This window comes from Sapajus apella, unplaced genomic scaffold, assembly GCF_009761245.1.
Source record: "Sapajus apella isolate SASKATOON/1434 unplaced genomic scaffold, GSC_monkey_1.0 scaffold1, whole genome shotgun sequence".
NCBI classification, from domain to species: domain Eukaryota; kingdom Metazoa; phylum Chordata; class Mammalia; order Primates; family Cebidae; genus Sapajus; species Sapajus apella.
The window spans coordinates 55,315,840-55,336,767 of record NW_022436941.1 but is presented as its reverse complement, the minus strand read 5'-3'; the positions used below and the strand labels follow the sequence as shown (position 1 = coordinate 55,336,767).

General features: G+C 32.3%; 1 long non-coding RNA gene across 1 annotated transcript in view; it reads left to right on the top strand.

Moving 5' to 3' along the window:
• LOC116550656 overlaps positions 1 to 20,928 on the top strand; it is a 557,810-nt gene that overhangs the window by 434,143 nt on the left and 102,739 nt on the right. The window contains exon 2 of the long non-coding RNA XR_004268519.1: positions 1,487 to 1,495. This is a non-coding gene — a long non-coding RNA (uncharacterized LOC116550656). The remainder of the gene's footprint in view (positions 1 to 1,486; positions 1,496 to 20,928) is intronic.

Below are 20,928 nucleotides of genomic sequence, written 5' to 3'. Positions count from 1 at the left end.
TTTCAGTTTTTGCCCATTCAGTATGATATTGGCTGTGGGTTGTCATCAATAGTTATTATTTCGAGATACGTTCCATTGATACCTAATTTATTGAAAGTTTTTAGCATAAAAAGCTGTTGAATTTTGTCAAAGGCCTTCTCTGCATCTATTGAGATAATAATGTGGTTTTGTCTTTGCTTCTGTTTATGTGATGGATTACATTGTTAGATTTGCAGATGTTGAACCAGCCTTGCATTCCCAGAATGAAGTCAACATGATTGTGATGGATAAGCTTTTTGATGTGCTGTTTGATTCAGTTTACCAGTATTTTATTGAAGATTTTTGCATCAATGTTCATCATGAATATTGGCCTGAAATTTTGTTTGGGGGGGTTTGTGTCTCACCTAGGTTTTGGTATCAGGATGATGTTGGTCTCATAAAATGAGTTAGGCAGAATTCCCTCTTTTTGTATTGTTTGGAATAGTTTCAGAAGAAATGGTACCAGCTCCTCATTGTATGCCTGATAGGATTTGGCTATGAATCCATCTGGTTCTGGACTTTTTTTGGTTGGTAGGCTATTAATTGCTGCCTCAATTTCAGACCTTGTTATTGGTCTATTCAGGGATTTGACTTCCTCCTGGTTTAGTCTTGGGAGAGTGTAAGTGTCCAGGAGTTTATCAGTTTTTTTTTTTTTTTTTTCTAGATTTACTGGTCTATTTGCATAGAGGTGTTTATAGTATTCTCTGATGGTAGTTCGTATTTCTGTGGGATCTATGGTGATATCCCCTTTATTATTTTTTATTGCATCTATTTGATTCTTCTCTCTTTTCTTCTTTATTAGCCTGGCTAGTAGTCTATCTATTTTATTGATCTTTTCAAAACAACAGCTTCTGCCTTCATTGATTTTTTGTGTTTTTTTTTTTTTTTGTGTGTGTGTGTCTCTGTCTCCTTCAGTTCTGCTCTGATCTTAGTTATTTCTTGTCTTGTCTTTTGCTAGGTTTTGAATTTGTTTGATCTTGCTCCTCTATTTCTTTTAATCTTGATGTTAGAGTGTCAAATTTAGATTTTCCCTCATTTGTCTCATGGGCATTTAGTGCTATAAATTTTCCTCTACACACTGCTTTAAATGTGACCCAGAGATTCTGGTACATTGTGCCTTTGTTCTCATTGGTTTCCAAGAACATCTTTATTTCTGCCTTCATTTAATTATTCAGGAGCAGATTGTTCAGTTTTCTTGTAGTTGTGTGGTTTTGAGTGAGTTTTTTAATCCTGAGTCCTAATTTGATTGCACTTAGGGAATCTCCTGGTCTGTGGGTTGTGAAGACCATGGGAAAAGCACAGTATCTAAGCCAGAGTGCTAGAGTCCCAAGAGAAGTCCCTAATGGCTTCCCTTGGCTAGGAGAGGGAGTTCTCTGGAACTCTTGTGCTTCTTGGGTAAGGCAACTTCCTACTCTGTTTCGGCTTGCCCTCCTTGTGCTGTACCCACTGTCTCACCACTACCAATGAGTTGAACCTGGTACCTCAGTTGAAAATGCAGAGATCACTCACCTTGTGCATCACTCTAGCTGGGAGCTGGTCACCAGAGCTGTTCCTATTTGGTCATCTTGGTGGAAATCTATTTATGATTTTTTTTGAATATTCATTCTGTGCTGTGTGATACATGAGACTGTGACCAAAATGGATTAGATTAAATTTCACTAAAATCCAATTTTATAAATATACTTTTTATTATAAAGTGAATCTATTAAAAATAACCACAGAATGACCTTAGTTTCTAAGTACAATAATTAACAAATAATTTAAGCCTTTGCTGAAACATGAAAAAACTGCTAGTGAATCAGACTTTATGGATCTTATAGTTTTGACTTGGATTAAATTCATTTAGAAAATTAACATTTTTATAATAAAAGCAATTTATAACCATTTAGAATGAGTTAAATATTGTTTAATTCATGTTTGATATATTTCAAGTAGTGTCAATACTCCTTTTAAATAAAAAGCCATAATTTCAAACAATATTTCTAGGGAATATAAACATACACAGTAGACTATAATTTCATCTATTAAAAAAATGGAAAGCTATGTTTATTAACTGTATTTGAAACATTGAGTGAAATCCTACATTACTATCACTGTGGCAGTACCCCTAGTGTACTTCATATTACTAAATATTTATATATTTAAATACAAAATATTCAACAAAGCTACACTAATAACTGATTTAATGCATTTGCTATCAAATACCTTACTTTGCCATCCTATCCCTCACAGTACCAAATATCACGGTGTTGCTTAAGAAAGAGATTGCTGAGTTTAGCTGTATGTGATATGACCTCCATTTGATGTGTCTATTTCTTTAGTGGAAAGTACTTAGAATTGCAACACAATTGACTTTGTTTATTTTCTATAGTGAGCAAGAAGTGTTCCTATTTTGATTACTATTGCAATCTTAAAGACATGTTCAAAACTCCTGAGAAAGAAAACAATGCCAATAACTAAACACAATTTATCTTTTGCAATAGGAAGTTGTGTATTATACCTGAGCACAATTAACATAATTAAAACAAGATTTAAATCTCACTTTGATAATTGGCCAAACATCACTTTCTTTATGCAAGAATCTTCAGTAAATGCTCCATAAAAGCTTATCTATCCTTCCAATTTGAGGCTTCATAAAATGACAGCAGAATCTAGAGGACATGTATTACATTCAAAATAAATATTTAAGAAGTTATAAATGTATATTCCATATGCTTTAATGACTACATGAAGACATTTCAGTTGTAATATTTGGCATTCACATCATGTAGCTATGCTCCATATATTATTTAAACATCTTAAAATTACAGCTAGTTAATTCTGTTCTATGGCATTTTGTTCTATATAAATGCTGAGGGAATTTTAAAACCTAAGAAGTTTTGCTGCAAGGCTGAGGCAGGGGAATCACTTGAACCCAGGAGGCAGAGGTTGCAGTGAGCTGAGATCATGCCACTGCACTCCATTCTGGTGACAAAGTAAGACTCCATCTCAAAAAAAAATTTTTTTTTATAATGAGGAAGAATGAGTTAAGTTATAGCTGTGATAATGATGATAGATAGACAGACAGACAGCGCTATGGTTTGAATGACTCTTCCAAATTTAATGTTGAAATTTGATCCCCAAAGTTTGAAGTTGGGGTCTAATGGGAAGTGTATGGGTCATGAGGGCTGATTCCTCATGAATAGATTAATGGCCTCCCTCTGGGGTAAGTGAGTTATCACTTTATTAGCTCCTAGGGGAGCTAGTCATTAAAAAGAGGCTGACACCTTCTCCCCTGTCTCCCTCTTGCATCCTCTCTCCCCATGTGATCTCTTCACAGCCAGCTCCTCTTCATCTTTCACCATGAGTGTAAGAAGCCTGAGGCCCATACCAGATGCAGTTGTCCATTCTTGAACTTTTTGAGACTTCGGAATCATAAGCCAAATCAACCTTTCCCTTTATAAGTTACCCAGCCTCAGATATTCCTTTATAGTAACACAAAATGAACTAAGATAAATAGGTAAATAGATATACATACATAAACACACACACATATGTGTGTGTGTATATATTATAAAACTCGCATAATTATTAGTAGGATTCAAGATTGCACGTAATTTTTAGACAATAGCTTTGTGGTTTTTTTTTTTCATGGAGTATTCCTGGAAGTATGAGAGACACAAAAACAAGATAAATATTTCTGATAAACATAAATATACTATTTTGTAGATAATTTGGGTTAAAACTGCACTCTGAAAGACAAATATCCAAACTGTTATTGTTTGCTTTAAGTAAATCGATCCATTTATTAAGTAGTCGCAAAGGTAAATATAGAGTTTCTTAGCCAAATTGTCATGAATACATTAACCAAGAAAGGACTTTATTAAGTGGCTACAACAGAATTAAAATGAAAACATTTCAACCTGATAACTTTAATGAAATTGTTAGAGGTGATATTATTATCACAGCAATTTACACAATTTTTTAATATATAAAAGCTTTTTTCCTTCAAAAATGTTACTACCTTCCAAAACTTTGAACACATAAAATGTTAAGAAGTAGGAAGTTCCAGCCTTTACTTTTCTTTGTAATTTTTGTTACCAAACTCACATATGACTTCCACATTGAACACAACAAAAAACATTTATTAGCCATCAGATATTGGTTTTAAAACGTTTCCATTGCAGCTTCACTTGCTTTGCTTCTAAATAATGATAACTGTAACAGTAATACAAACATGTGCAAAGTCCTTCACTTCCAAACTAAACATTTATATGTAATATTTTATTTAATCCTCATGACAACCTTGTTAAGATTTTATTATTAGACTCATTTAAACAAGTGACAACTATGTTAAAAATGTATTAAAAACCTTTTCAAAGTTTTACTTATATCAAATGAAATAAAAGTATTTGAACCCAAATACATTGGGTTGCATCAAATATGTTCTTACAAAACTCAAATCTACCTTTATAATAGCATATGTAACAATGCTTAACAAATCACTGAATACCTACAATGTGCCAAGATAAAATTAGTATTGAAGATAAATGATACAGTATAACTTCCAAGAATATAGGTGGCAGATGAATAGAAATAAAGTATTATAAAGTAAAATGGCAAAATTTCAACTAGACTAAACATGAAGTATGGCAGACAGATAGTAGTAGTATGCCATTGCCAAGAACTATCCTTGGAAATGTCAAGTGTATTGCACTTGACCATCCGTCCTAACTCAGACTATATGAAGGCAAGAATATAAACTTATTCACTGCTTGTAATATTATCTAAACATAAAGGGCGTTAAAATATTTGTTGAATAAATTAATGGTGATTTCTGAACTTCACCTGAGTTTCTCTTCCTTAGATTGTAGCCTGGATACACATCACAAATATTGTAGGCATCAAATTATTTTTTTCCCAATTTCTAGGAAATCACTATTCTTTGTTGCCTGATGTCCAGTATGTTGAAACTATTGTCCCATATATTTTGCCTATTTCTTCGTACCTGTTTCAGAACATCTTGCTCCTGTTATTCCCCTTCACTTTCCCTTCTCTTTTCCGACTCCTTGTAAAGAAGGTACCTGCTTCCCATTTTACTGTAATTGTTAGTTTCCTGAGGCATCCCTAGCCATGTGGAACTGTGAGTGAAGTTAAACTTCTGTTGTTTATAATTACCCCGCCTTGGGTATGTCTTTATAGCAGTGTGAGAATGAACTAATACAGTTTGTTATGCTACTTTTGTGATTGTATCTTGTTTAATATAATCTCAAGCACTAGATCACGAGCTCTGTGACAGTATGAATCTTATCTATTTTGCTAAACACTATATTCATTGGTCCTAAATCTTCTGTTGAAGATCTGAACATCCAAGATAAGAGTTACAAAAAAATACTTTCTATTTGTTCTGTTTATGATATAAAAATACTCTTATTTTAATAATAATTTCTAAATAAAATTAGATGCACTTCAAAATTAACTATATTTGCATTCAATAAAAAAGTTAAAAAGCACTTCGAAAATTTCATGCTGAACAAATTGTTGTAAAGTGCAGTAATATAACATTATAATGTAGGTGATTAATGTTGCTTCTGAATTTTTAGCCAAACTTTTATGAAAAGACTTGACATAAAAGGGGAGTTATTAAAAAAAAACATAATATTTTCAGCCACTGCATTATCTTACTTTACACTATTTTCAAAATATTGCATGCAAATGTTTGGATTTTTTATTAATTTGAGTTTGAACAAATTGTTGTTTACTAGTAGTATTTCATTTATTTCGTGGTACAGTTTATTAATTTGCTTAGATGGAAAGCTTAAAATAGAATTAATTACTTTATAAACTTTAAGCATTCAGAAAGTACTAAAGCTTTGAATGGGAGCATTGGAGTAGTTTGGGATAATCTTAGGTAATTATTAAATAAATTATTTAATATATTTCTTAATACATTAAATCAGAGAGAATAGCAAAAGGAATAAGTAAAAATATTGAGAATATCTAATAAAAATACATCATTTTAAGTAATTTTTTCTAAAATTAAAAAGGCAATTGCATGTAAATATATACTATTTAAACATATCCTAAAATATGTGAGGCTTTTACCATTTAAGCCATTAATTTTCAATATTTTAGATTACTGACTAAAAAAGCTTCTAATATAAGAATTTAATGGTGTTTAGAAAGGTAATTACTATCTTATTTTAGAGATTGGTTTGCTTTCTGTTTTGTTTATTTAACATGTTAAATAACTGAAATAGAATGATTTTATGCAAATCTAAAATTAAACATTTAAATATGCAAAACTCAGTAGAAGAAAAATTAAGATAGAGCAACATTTTCTCATCAACATAATAAAAATATTCACCTCTGCATTTTTCTTCTCTTTTTGTGTGCATTTATAACTATATGACATCTAAGGTTTTTTTTAATAATATAAAAATGTGGTTGAGAGAATGGATAATGCATCAATGATGATATGATTGTGACTATGTAATTCTTTTGTAACTTTTTTGTAAGATGTAGTTCTTTCCTTATATTGCCAAATTTGTTTGTAACCAGTTTATTTTTCACCAAAACATAATATCTGAAAAAAGTCTTCTTCTATTCCAGCATATTAAGAAAATTACTCTTGATAATATTATAAGAGATCCAGGGCTTAGCTAAGAGCCCTGTATCTTCTCTGCCTCTCCTCTGGTTTTCTGCCAATTAAAATCCAGTTGCTCTGTTTGTAAAGTAGTTTTCCAGGTGTTTTCCATGTCTAAGTTTTTAAAAAGGCAGAAGAAGCATAAAAATGGAATAGCCTTGAAAAAAATGAAAACCAAAATATAAACCTGGTAAAGCTCAATGTAATGCATATAATGTTGCCTTAATGTTCTTACTGACACTTGTTAGGATCAATATAAAAGACAAAACTCAGTTAAGTAGTACTATTAAATAGTATTTTATTTTAAAATTTAATCATAGATTTTTCAGTGTTTAGTCATTTAGTTTTCATAATGTTGAATCATTAAAAAATATTTTTAGGTTTGTGCAATCTGAGATATAGATATTTGTTTTTCCAAGAACTTAAATAGTGAGAAAGATGAATAATAAAGACTTCCTGCAGGTGAGAAAATAAACAGTTATAATTACCACAATGTCAACAATGACGAAGGTTTTCTTTAAAAGGATCAAAGAAAATAGCTCTAAGAAATCTTTCAACTTCCCTTTAGCTGTAGATAAACTTCACAGAAAAAGAAAATATAAGGACTGTCATTCAGTTATCAAAATATGTCATCAACATTTAAACACATCCTCCTTCTCTTTCTTTCAGGACTACTAATTTTATAATTTGAAATTAAAAAGCTGCCAGATCTACTGAAATGATCAGACTGTGTATTTAAAACTACTGTGATTAAGATGCTAGGAAGGCCAGGTGCAGTGGCTCACGCCTGTAATCCCAGCACTTTGGGAGGCCGAGGTAGGCGGATCATGAGGTCAGGAGTTCAAGACCAGACTGTCCAACATGGTGAAACCCCATCTCTACTAGACATATAAAAATTAGCCAGACATGGTGGCTCCCAGCTACTTGGGAGACTGAGGTAAGAGAATTGCTTGAACAGGGACCCAGGATATGGAGGATACAGTGAGCCAAGATTGTGCCTCTATATTCCAGCCTGGGCTACAGAGCAAGACTCCTTCTCAAAAAAAAAAAAAAAAAAAAAAAAAAAAAAAAAAAAAAAAAAAAAAAGTTGCTAGGACACTAATGGATAAAGTAGGCATCATGCAAGACCAGATGAACAATGTAAGTGGAGAGATGAAAATTGTAAGAAGTAACCAAAAAGAAATGCTGAAGATCAAAAACACTGTAACAGAAATGAAGAATGCCTTTATGGGTTTGTTGATAGACTGGATACCATGGAGGAAAGAATCTCTCAGCTTGAGGATATATCAATGGAAACTTTAAAAATTGTAAAGCAAAGAGAACAAAATCAAAAATAGAAAAGAATATTAAAGACCTGTAGGACAACTACAAAAAGTATACTATAGATATAATGAGATTACCAGATTGACAAGAAACACAATAAGGAACAGAACATATATTTGACCCAATAATGATTGAAATTGTCCCCAGATTAATGTCAGACACCAAACCATACATATCAGAAGCTCAGAGAACACTGAACAAAATAAGTGCCGAAACTCTAAAGCTAGGCATATTATTTTCAAACTTTGGGAAAGCAAAGATAAAGAAAAATTTCTGAGAGAAGGTAGAGGAATAAAACACCTTACTTATAGAAGAACAAAAATCAGAATCACATCTGAGTGTTCTAAAAAGCCAAGCAAGTGAAAAGAGAGTGGAATAAAATATTTCAAGTATTGAGAGAACATTCCCCCAACCTAGAATTCTGTAACCTGCTAAATTATTTTTCAGTAAAGAAGAATTAATCTCAAACAAATCAACATTTAAATAATTTTTTTGCCAGTAGACTTGCCATACAAGAGATTTTTTTTTAAATTAAAAAAGGTCTTTAGAGAAAAGGAAAGTGATAATTATCAGGAACTCAAATATGCATAAAGAAGATGGCTGGGCATGGTGGCTCACACTGTAATCCCAGCAATTTGGGAGGTCAAGGAAAGCGGATCACTTGAGGCCAGGAGTTCACGATCAGCCTGGCCAACAAGGAAAAACCCTATCTCTACTGAAAATACGAAAATTAGCCAGATATCATGCCACCTACCTGTAGTCCCAGCTACCTGGGAGACTTAGTTAAAACAATCACTTGAGCCCAGGAGGCTGAGGTTGGAGTGAGCCGAAGGTCGCAGTGAGCTGAGATCAGACCGCTGCATTCCAGCCTGAGTGACAGAGCAAGACTCCATCTCTCACACACACACAAAATAAATAAAATGAAAAAAAAAGAAAAAGAAAGAAAACTATTGAAGAAGGAATAAGTAAAAATAAATAAAAACCCATATTTGTCTTTTTCCTATTTAACAAATAAATTTATTCAAAATTATAATAGAAACAGTGTACTAAATTTTGTATGCTTACATATACACTTTATATAAAATATATCATATATAAAATATGTATAGCATATTACTTATTATATATAAGTAAATGAATGACAGCAATGATACAAGGAACGAGAGAGTGAAAATAGGACTATTTTGTGATTTTATGGTATTCGTACCACCTGTGAAGTGGTAAGGTGTTATTTCAAAGATAACTTGGATAAGTCATAAACGTATGTTGCAAATTCTAAGGTATCCATTAAAAAAGTAAAAATATGAGCTGTAACTTACATTCTAAGAGAGGAGAGAAAATGAAATAATCTAAAATGTTCAATTAAAACCATAAAAGGCAAAGAAAGAGAAATGTACAAAAATAGAAAAACAGTAAGGGCAACTAAGAGAAAGCAGTAACAATTATGGTAGATATTAATCTAAGCATATTAACAATTAATTTAACTGTTAATGGTCTAAACAAACCAATTAGAAGATGGAGATTGTCACAGTAGATTAAAAAAATGGAATTTCTTACAAATGGTTAATTAGATGCTGTATTTTTTATAGCAGAGGTCTAGCTCAGAAGGGTTTAACATTTTGCTGACCCTGGGTAATGTGACTATAAATTCCTTTGGCTCTCAGCCTCAGAACAATGCTCTCTGCTACACTTTTTAAAATTAGCCATCTCTCGTGATCCACAAATTTAGCCACTTTTCCATGCTTTTTATAGCTTCATTCACACTACAGACATTAATTTCATTCTTTCCAGAGAAGTCTTATACGCAGATTTGTAAATATCTTCTTCCATTTTCTGAATGTACTATAGTGTTGATTCATTAGCATTGAACTCATAGCCAATAGCACTATAACTTATCCCTGGACTAAGCTTGTCTAACGTCTCTTCTAGAAGCTTGTTACCTGTTTTCTCCATAAGGCACATCATAGCCTCCATGTACTTAATAACACCAGACAGCACATCAGCACACTACACTTCGGGGCAATTTAGATAACAAAACTACTTACAACCCCCCCCAAAAAAAGTTAAAAATATGGCACTAAATATACTAAAAAATACACGTTTATAGTATGAGAGCTGCAACAAGAAATCATAGTGTTGCCCTGCTAAGTTTAGCTAGGACTCTGTGCATCTGGGGTGTACTTGGAAAACTATAAATACTGATTAAAGAAATTAAAAATGACACAAACAGATGTAAAGACATCCCATACTTATTTATCAGAAGGATTAATATTGTTAAAATGACCATGCTGCCCAAAGCAACCTGTAGATTTAAAGCAATCCCTCTCAAAATACCAATAGCATGCTTCACAGAAATAGAATAGACAATCCCCAAATTTGTGTGGAAACAGAAAAGGAGGCAGAGTAGCCAAAACAATTCAGAGAAAAAAGAGCAAAGTTTGAGGCATCATCACACTATCTGACTTCAAAATATATCATAAGTTATAGTAACCAAAACAACATTAACTTTGTATTAAAAGAGACACATAGACCAATGGAACAGAATGTAGAACACAAAAATAAATTCACATATTTACAGCCAACCGATTTTCTACAAAAGTGCCAAGAGTATACATTGGAAAAAGATATTTACCTTCTTCAGTAAATGGTGATGGCATAAATGATATTTATAGGCAGAAGAATGAAACTAGATCCCTTTCTATCACCACATACAAAAATAAACTCAAAGTGGATAAAATAAGACCTAGAAGTGTAAAAGGATCAGAAGAAAACATATGGGAAATACTTTAGGACATTGGTCTAGGTAAAGATTTTGTGACTAAGAATTTAAAAGTATAGGCAAAAAGGTAAATTTAAAAAATGTCCTGTATTGAACTAGAAACCTTCTGCACAACAAAGGAAACAATCAACAGGGCAAACAGGCAAATAATAGAATGGAAAAAATATTTGCAAGCTATTCATCCAATGTGAGACTAACATCCAGAATATATAAGAAAAACAACAGCAAGAACAAAGCAAACAACAGCCACATAATTTTCCTTAAAAAGCAGGCAGAAGACCTGAATAAACATTTCTCTAAAGAAGACTTACAAATGGCCAACAGGTACATGAACAAATACTCAACATCACTAATTATCAGGGAAATGCAAATCAAAATCACAATGAGATACCTTCCCATACCAGTTAGGTGACTGTTATTTATAAGACAAATAATAACAAATGCTGGTGAGGATGTTGAGAAAAGGGAACTCTTATACACTGCTGGTGGGACTGTAAATTAGCACAGCCATTATGAAAAATATTGTAGAGGTTTATAAAAAAATTAAAAACAACCCAGAAGCCTAAAAATAGAACTACAATTTCATCCAGCAATCCTACTACTGGGAATTATCCAAAGGAAAGGAAATCAGTATGTCAAATCAGTATACCTGCATCCCCATGCATGTTGCAGCTCTTTTCACAATAGCCAAGACCATTAACAGAAGAATGGTGTGATGGTTAATATTGAATGTCAACTTACCACCCTGAATGCACCCTATCTCCTCTGTTCTTGGAAGCCGACTGCATTGTTACTTAATTTATATAAGCAGAAAACTTCCAGATCAAGTGGACAGAAAACTAATTTTAATTATTAAAACAGAGAATTACAGCCCCTCAATCAATTTCCAGACTTGAACCAGTTTACAGACCCAGAACCTCGAATGAAAGGGAGACCACATCCCCTTGAGGAAGGACCCCACTGCACTACTGACAATTTATGCTGTTAATCTTTCTCCCATCCTTCTCCAAGGAGACCTCTGGCATTTTACCAGGGAAACTGTGCATTGGGGAAAGTGACAGGATCAGATCTTTCCGGAACTATGGGACACTGGCTCTGAGCTGACATTGATTCCAGGGCACTCAAAAGGTCATTGTGGTCCTCCAGTTAAAGTAGGAACTTATGGAGGTCAGTAATTAATGGAATTTTAGCTCAGATCCCACTGGGTCCAATGGGTTCCTGGGCTCATCTTGTCATTTCCCCAGTGCCAGAATGCATAATTGGCATAGACATACTTAGTAGCTGGTAGAACCCCCACACTGGCTTCCTGACTGGTAGGATGAGGGCCTTTATGATGGGAAAGGCATTGACTTGGCAAATGCCCACCAAAAGAAATTTGCCTTCAGCTTTCAAGGCCAGCCTTTTACTGTCCTACCTCTGGGGTATATCTACTGTCCAGCTTTGTGTCATAATCTTGTTCAGAGAGAACTTGATCACTTTTCCCTTTCACAAGATATCACACTGGTCCATAACATTGATGACGTTACGCTGATTGGATCCAGTGAAAGAGAAGTAGCAAACACACTGAACTTACTGGTGAGACATTTCCATGCCCCAGGACGGGAAATAAATCTGACTACAATCTGGGGACCTTCTACCTTAGTAAAATTTTTAGGGGTTCAGTGATGTAGAAATATTCCTTCTAAGGTAAAGGGTAATTTGCTGCATTTGGCACCTCCTACAACCAAGAAAAAGGCACAATGAAGAGTGGGACTATTTGGATTTTGGAGGCAACACATTCCTCATCTGAGTGTATTACTCTGGCCCATTTACTGAGTGACCTGCAATGCTGCCAGTTTTGAGTGGGGTCTAGAGCAGGAGAAGGCTCAGCAACAGGTCCATGCTGCTGTGCAAACTGCTCTGCCACTGGCGCCATATGACCCAGCAGATCCAATGGTGCTTGAGGTGTCAGTGGCAGATAGGGATGCCGTTTGTAGCCTTTGAAAGGCCCTCATAGGTGAATCACACCGGAGACCTTTAGGATTTTGGAGCAAGGCCCTGCCATCTTCTGCAGTTAACTACTCTCCTTTGAGAAATAGTTATTGACCTGTTACTGGGCTTTGGTGAAAACTGAACATTTGACTATGGATCATCAAGTAATCATGGGACCTGAACTGCCTATCATGAATTGGGTGCTTTCTGACCGACCTAACCATAAGGTAGGACATGCACAGCAGCATTCGATCATCAAATGGAAGTGGTATATACATGATACAGCTTGAGTAGGTCCTGAAGGCACAAGTAAGTTACATGAGAAAATGGCTCAAATGTCCATGGTCTTCATTTAAAAATTCACGGTTGTGTTATATTGGAAAGTGGTCAGGAAACACGAAACTGGTCAACATTAACAGTCAAAAAATTTCTAAAAAATCCTAGCCAATTCATATTCAGTGCTAATAACAAGATTGCTTTAAAAAATGAGCTACTATATTACTAAACAGCTCTTTTGCCGTGTTTAAGTTTTTAAATATATTAAAGTGAGTGCTGGCAGAGTAGACATGAATAAACTGTATCAACCGTAGTTTAGTCATAGAAACTACAAGGTAAGCAACAGAGCACATTTTAGAGATTTAATAAATTAAGCAATTAAATTGTTTTACTAAAACCCTTGACATTTTCAAGTAGATAATTATTATGAAAAGCAAATGTAATAAGAGAAATAGTATTTAAGTAGTGGACTAGTTTATGTAGATAATGAAGGATCAGGAAACAAGAAAGTAGCATGATTTTTATGTTTGACTTAGAAAACAAATTACATGAAATAACCAAAATGTCATTGATGTTTTATCAGTTACTAATGTCAGCTTGGGTAGAGCAAGATGGGAATAAGATAAAAGAAATTAGCCACTAAAATAAAGCTTTTCTTAGTTATCAATACCTTATCCACTTATTCTCTCTCTCTCTCTCTTTCTCTCTCTCTCTCTCTCTCTTTCTCTCTCTCTCTGTCTCTTTCACACACACACACACACACACACACACACACACCCCAATAGGGGATATTATAATTTGCTCTTATTAAACAAGTTTAAGTGCTCAGTAACTCTTTGGTAAAACACTCTTTTGTAATGGATTTAATTAACTACAAGCTCTAGATTTATTACTGATAATTATTCTACAGTTGCTTGCAAAACATATCTATGGCTAATTCCATTACTGATATAGGGCAACAGTCTGCTTGGAGATCAATATTCTGTTTATAAACTTGATTTTCTGCTGCTGGGTTGGTGTGATTAATTAAGCTCAATATCAGATAATTTTATTTAATGGATTTAAAATGGAATAACTTCAGGTCACAGCGAATAGACAGTTTCACAGTGCAAAGTCTAGCATTAATGAATTTATTAAGATATTAAAATTAGTTTGTAATAACAAGAAGTCATCCCTGGTTAGGCAATTTTTCCACTTCTAAACCTAGGAAAAAAAAATGATCCTAATATATCCTTATTTCAATGCTAGGCTGCTTTCACGATAGAAACAACTATATATTTATGCGTGTCCTTAGCCAAACTACTGAAAGAACTTGAGCTTTTTCATTATATATTTTGTTCTCAGTAGTTAAAAACAATGTTGGCTTGTATACATATACTGTTCATCTCTTTTGGAATGCAGTCACATATTTTGAAATAAGGGTGAAGTCATAATTAATGAAAAATAAGCTATAAAATATTTTAAAAGATAGGTGCTGTCATTACATATGGATTTCTTTTTAGAGTATACAATAAATATCATTACTGTTTTTTATAATAATGTTAATCACTGGATCTACTGACATAAGAGTAAATAGACAAAGCTTTTGAATTGTATATGAAGTTTCTAAGTTATTATGCATGTTTACAATCTTTTGTTCTTCAAAAAGTGAGCTAATTTTCATAGGATTTTGTGAAATCCATTAATTCGTGTGCTATAATTCTTTTCCCAAATAGTATTAAGAATAACAGTAACTTAAATAATTACACAGGCTCTCTGTGCATTATGCATTATATAAATACAAATAGTAAATACACAGTAGTAAATAGATTAAGTGTATGGTCAATTTATTCTTAACACAGTACTCTAACAGTTCAACAACTAGTTATTATTCTGAAATTCCTCCTTTTGATATAATACAATAACATTACTTAAAGGAAATGAATTTATTTCACAACATAATGTTTTTGTAAAATTTAGATGGCTGAGACGATGAGGTTCTCGCTTCATTCTGATCTATTTTTAGTTTCTGAAAAAAAATTCTATGTAACATAACAGACAAGATTAGTCCAGGTGTGGATAATTGCTCATTAATGGTTACCTGTGATGAATACCTGTAAATGACTTTGAACCATTTCATAATTTCCACTTTAGCCATTCAACCGTAAAATGTTCCACAGCAAATTGTTGGCATTATTGTTGGTCTTAATCCCACAGGTGTTTGTTTATGATCATGACATTTTAAAGTCTAAATCCTGCTTGAAGATTTTTATCTCATAATTTACATAAAATACCTTATAACAGATTATTAATATTATATCAATATTTAATTTATGAGCTTGTTTTATTTCATATAAGTGTTATATGACATAAATCTGAAGGAAGAAACAAGATGAAATGAGAAGTAATAGGGATGGGCTTTTTAGCTGAAGGGATACTAACTCACCTTGATAAGGTATCACAGCCAGAGGATCTGGAGAAAGGGGAGAGTTTGTAGGTTCTGAACATCTCAGGAGTTAATATTTGATAAAAAGATTGAGGTAAACAGGGAGAAAATGCTGTAATTGTTTCTGAATACTGGGTTCAATGAATGGTCATTAGTGATAAACGTTTATTTCATAGTACAACATTCATCTACATAAAATAAGATTGCTATAGAATTGTATTGATGATCATTTAAAGAAGAAAACATTACTTATTAATGACAGCAGAATGTAAACTCAGGATGAACATTCACTAAGCATGAGAGGATAGTAAGCCTTATAATGCAATCAAATATTTTATTTAACTTGGAGAAACTACCAAAACAGTAAGTGTCTGAAAACTAAAATAATTAAGAAAAAGATTATAAATCTCAAAGGCCTTGGCTTCATTATAATAGATATATAATTTGTACTCTTGGAAATATTGGGAATATTGATTTTTACATATTCATTATCATTCTTGTATTTGTTACATATCTAATTCTACTTAGAATGTGCCATATGAAGGGAAGGGAAGGGAGGAAAAAAAAAAGAATGTGTCCATACATAGGAAAATGGGTGAAGTTGGGAAAGGGAATGGAGAGCACATTAGACATCTGAAGATAGAAAGAAATTCCTAGCTTTTACATGAGACTGTTGAAGCAATGTCACTGAATTTTATTTATGCATTTATTAATTTATGATGTATTTAATAATTGATATTGTAATGGTTTAAAATCCCCTGCTTCAATGATTTTGGTTTGAATTCACATTATTATTGTTTTTTTTTTTTTTGCTAAAACTGGTGATAAGATTTATTTAAAAGTTTCCCATCAGTTTAAATATAGAGAAACAAAATAAATTGCTTAACAATTGTAAAAAATACATGGAAAAAAACATTATCTGTAGTACTTGGAATGGTTATGGTTTGCTGTGTTCAGCAAAGGTTGAGAGGAAATGATAAGTATGGAAGCTGCAAGAACTGGCAATGCTTCATTTGATGTTGTTTTCCTTCTACCACATGACCAGTGATGTCTCAGATGAGGGCTACCTTTTCATCTAAATATTAAAGTGAAGATGGCAAGGACCAGAGGACAGAGCAGACCCATGATGGACATATATTACTTGAGGGAGAAATGAGCCTTTGTTGTAAACCATGGAGATGTAGGGGATGTCTGTTTCTGCAGCATCATAATTTAGTCAAAGTTAACATATTTATTCTTTAATACATTAGACTGTTGGATTTCTGTTTATTTTTTAGAATATTTCTTTTTGCAAAATTTGTTTTTAAAGCCTATGGATTTGTTTTTAGAGTATACAATAAAAGTATTCCAGAATACTGATTAATGTTGTCAAGTGATAGTCAAATATTCTCTGAGAAGTTTTCAAAATATTGATCCTAACGTTATCTCTCACGGATTGTAAAGGGAATTTCAAGACACCTATTCTCTGTGAAATTTCCCCTAGATCATTGGTCACCTTAAATAATACATGCTAGTTACGTTTACAAACATTACCATATATTCTTACCTTGACAAGGGATATGGAAAAAAGGAATAAATGCAGGGGTAAGATTATTAAAGAGGAAAAACAAAGTGGAATAGAAAAATATACAAAGAATGAACAAGAAAATAAATTGTGTACTGCTTCTCATATGTTGATGGCTCACTTCAACAGAAATATAAAGAAATATTTCATGCATCTCTTGCCCCTGGAATATTATGTAAATTTTGTTTTCATTCATTTTATGACAAACTTGCAAATCTGGTTGCAAAATCCAACAAATATATATATGAAAGGCAAAAAGCTGAAAGTTAACATACTTGTCACTTAACAGGCTACCATATGTCTGAACATTCATTATGTGGAAAAAAACAGTGAATGAGATTTTGCCTGAAAGACAAATAGTCACATTACACTCTGAAGAAATAACATTTAAGTGAATTGGAATTATGTGAAAAGAGCCAAATGCAAGAAAACTTTCGGAGAGGTGAGAGTTTAGTTTGGAATCCACAGCAATTTACATATGGTGATAGAAACATTATAGTAGGCATACATTTTGTAGAAATCCAATATCCTGATAAATCTTTTTCTGCTAAACTCAGCTAATTTTTATAAATTTTTATCATGGTAAAATACACATAAAATAAAATTTACTATCTTAACCATTTCAGGTATACAGTTCGATGTTATTAAATACATTCACTATACCATGCAACCATAACTACTATCTTTATAACTCTTAAATCTTGTAAAACCAAGTTTGCCATACCCATTAAACAATAACTCCCCTTACCCTCTTGCCCCAGCCCCTGGCAACCACTGTTCTACTTTCTGTCTCTATGATTTTGATTACTCTAAGTGTCTTATATAAGTAGAATCACACAATATTTGTCATTTTATGATTAACTTATTTCACTTAGCATATTGTCTTCAAATCTATCTATGTTCTAGCATATTGAATATTTCCCTCTTTTTTAAGGCTGAATAATATTCCCTTGTATGGATAAATATTACATTTTTCTTCTTCACTCATCTGTCAATGGACACTTGGGTTGCTTTTATGTTTTACATACTGTGATTACGGCTGGTGTGAATATGAATGTACAAATATTTCTTTGAGACTCTGCATTCATTTCCTTTTCATATATACCCAAAGTTGGATTGCTAAATCACACAGTGATTCTGTTTTTTATAAGTGCCATACTGTTTTCCCCAGCAGTGATACAATTTTAAATTTCCACCAAAATTGCAGAAGGGCTTTCCTTTCTCCACATTATTGCCAATATTTACTATTTTCTGTTTTTTGTTAAATAGCCATTTTAATGGATGAGAAGTGGTATCTCATTGTAGTTCTGATGTGTATTTCCTTAATTATTGGAAATATTGAACATATTTTCATGTACTCATTGGTCATTTGCATAACTTATTTGAAGAAATGTCTATCCAAGTTTTTCTATTTTTTCAATCAGGTCATTTGTCTTTTTAATTTCCCATTTTAAGTGTTCTCTATACATTCTGGATATTTTACACTCATCAGATTTATAATTTGTAAATATTTTCTTCAATTCTATGAGTTGCCTTTTTGCTCTATTTATATTGTCTTTTGATATACAAATTTCTTACATTTTTATAAAGTGCAATTTGTCTATTTTTTTCTTTTGTTGCCTGTATCTTTGGTGTCATATCCAAGAAATAACTGCCAAAGCAGTCACATGAAGATTTTGCACTATTATTTCTTGTAAGTGTTTTATAGTTTTAGGTTTTATAATTGAGATGTTTTATCCATTTGGGGGTAACTTTTGTATGTGGTATTAGATAAGAGCCCTACCTTCATTCTAATGCATGTAGATAATTAATTTTTCCAGTACCATTTGTAGTAAAGACTATAATTTCCATATTGAATGGTCCTGTTATCCTTAACAAAAAATCATTTAACCATGTATGCAAAGGTGTATTTCTGCGTTCTCTGTTCTGTTAGCCTATGTATTTATTTTTAATGCAAGTAACACACTGTTTTGATTACCATAGCTTTGTAATAAGTTTTGAAATTAGAATAAGTTCTTCAACTTTATCTTTTTCAAAATTGTTTTGTCTAGTCCAGGTTTCTTGAGATTTTATATGAATTTTAGGATGGATTTTTTATGTCTGCCCAAAACACTGTTGGTATTTTGATAGGAATTGCCTTGAATCTGTAGATCACCTTGAGTAGCATTAACATTCTAACAACACTAAGTCTCCCAATTCCCAAACCTGAGATGTAGTTTCATTTGTTTATATCTATTTTAATGTCTTTCAGTAATGTTTTGTACATTTTATATACAAGTATTTTATATCTATGGTTAATTCCTAAGAATTTTATTATTTTTGATGCTGTTATAATGGATTTGTTTTTGTGATTTTAATTTTAGATTGTTCATTATTAGTGTATAGAAATGCAACTAAATTTCATGCGTTCAATTTGTACCCTAATTTTGCTGAATTATTGTTCAAATTGTGTGTGTATGTGTGTGTGTCTGTGTGTGTGTGTGTCTGTGTGAGAGAGAGAGAGAGAGAGAGAGAGAGAGAGAGAGACAGAGAGAGAGAGATCTTTAGGTTTTTTTATACATAATGTTATATTATTATATAAATTTACTTCTTTCCAAATTAGAATTCCGTTTATTTATTTGGCTTGCCTAATTTATCTGACTAGAGCTTCTAGTACTATGGTACAAAAATATCGCAAAAATGAGCATTCTTGCCTTACATTTGATCTTAGAGGAAAAACTTTCAGTCTTTCACTATAGAGTATGATGTTCATTGTAAGGTTTTCAAATATAGCTTTTATCATGTTGAAGTGATTTCTTCTATTAGCAGTTTGTTGAGTGTTTTCTTTTTATCATGAAAGGGTGTTGGATTTTGTCACATTTTTCTACATCAATTGAAACCATCAGGTTTTTTTTTTAATGTGGTATATGATATTGATCAATTTTCATATGTCAAAACATTATTTCTTTTTAATTTCATTTATTTTTCTTCCCCACATGATCTATACAATAATAGGAAATGTCAAATCATTCTTTTATATCAGGAATAAATGCCACCTGGTCATGGTGTATAATCCTTTTAATATGCAGCTTAATTTGGTTTGCTATTATTTTATGGAGGATTTTTATAGCAATGTTCTTATTGATTTATAGTTTTATTTTTTATAGTGTCTTTACTTGACTTTGGTATCACCATAATACTGCCTCACAGAATGAGTTATAAAGTGTTTTGTCCTTTTCAATTTTTTTTTTTAATTTGAGAAGAACTAGTATTAGTTCTTCCTAAATGTTTATTACAATTCATTTTTGAGGACATCAGGTCCAGAACTTTTCTTTGTCAGGAGATTTTTTTATTAATATTCAATCTTCTTTCTAGTTATAGGTGCATGCAGATTTTATTTCTCTTTGGGTTTAGTTTTGGTAGGTTTTATGTTTCTAGGAGTTTGTTCATTTAATGTAGGTTATCCAATTGTTGGTAAATACTTGTTCATAGTACTATCTTATAATAATTTTTATTTTCTAAAATTGCTAGTAACATCTTAACTTCCACTTCTGTTTTTAGCAATTTGAGAAAAAAGGGAAAAACTTTTTTTCTTAATCTATCTAGTTAAATGTTTGCCATTTTTGTAAATCTTTTGAAATAACCACCTTTTGGTTTCACTTATTTTCTCAATTTTTTTCTGTTCTTTATTTCATTTATTTTTACTCTAATCTTTATTTTCTTCCTTTTGCCACCTTTGTTTTTCATTTGCTTTTCTTTCTCTATTTTCTTACATTGTAAAGTTAGGTTGCTGATTTGAAATATTTGTTGGTTTTTAGTATAAGCATTTATAGCCATAACTTATCCCCCAACACTGCTTTTGCTGTTTTGATACATTGTGTTTTTATTTTCATTGGGAAAAACTAGTACATACATATTCATTTACTCCTTTTATTAGATAAACACTATGTCCAAATAAATTATACCCA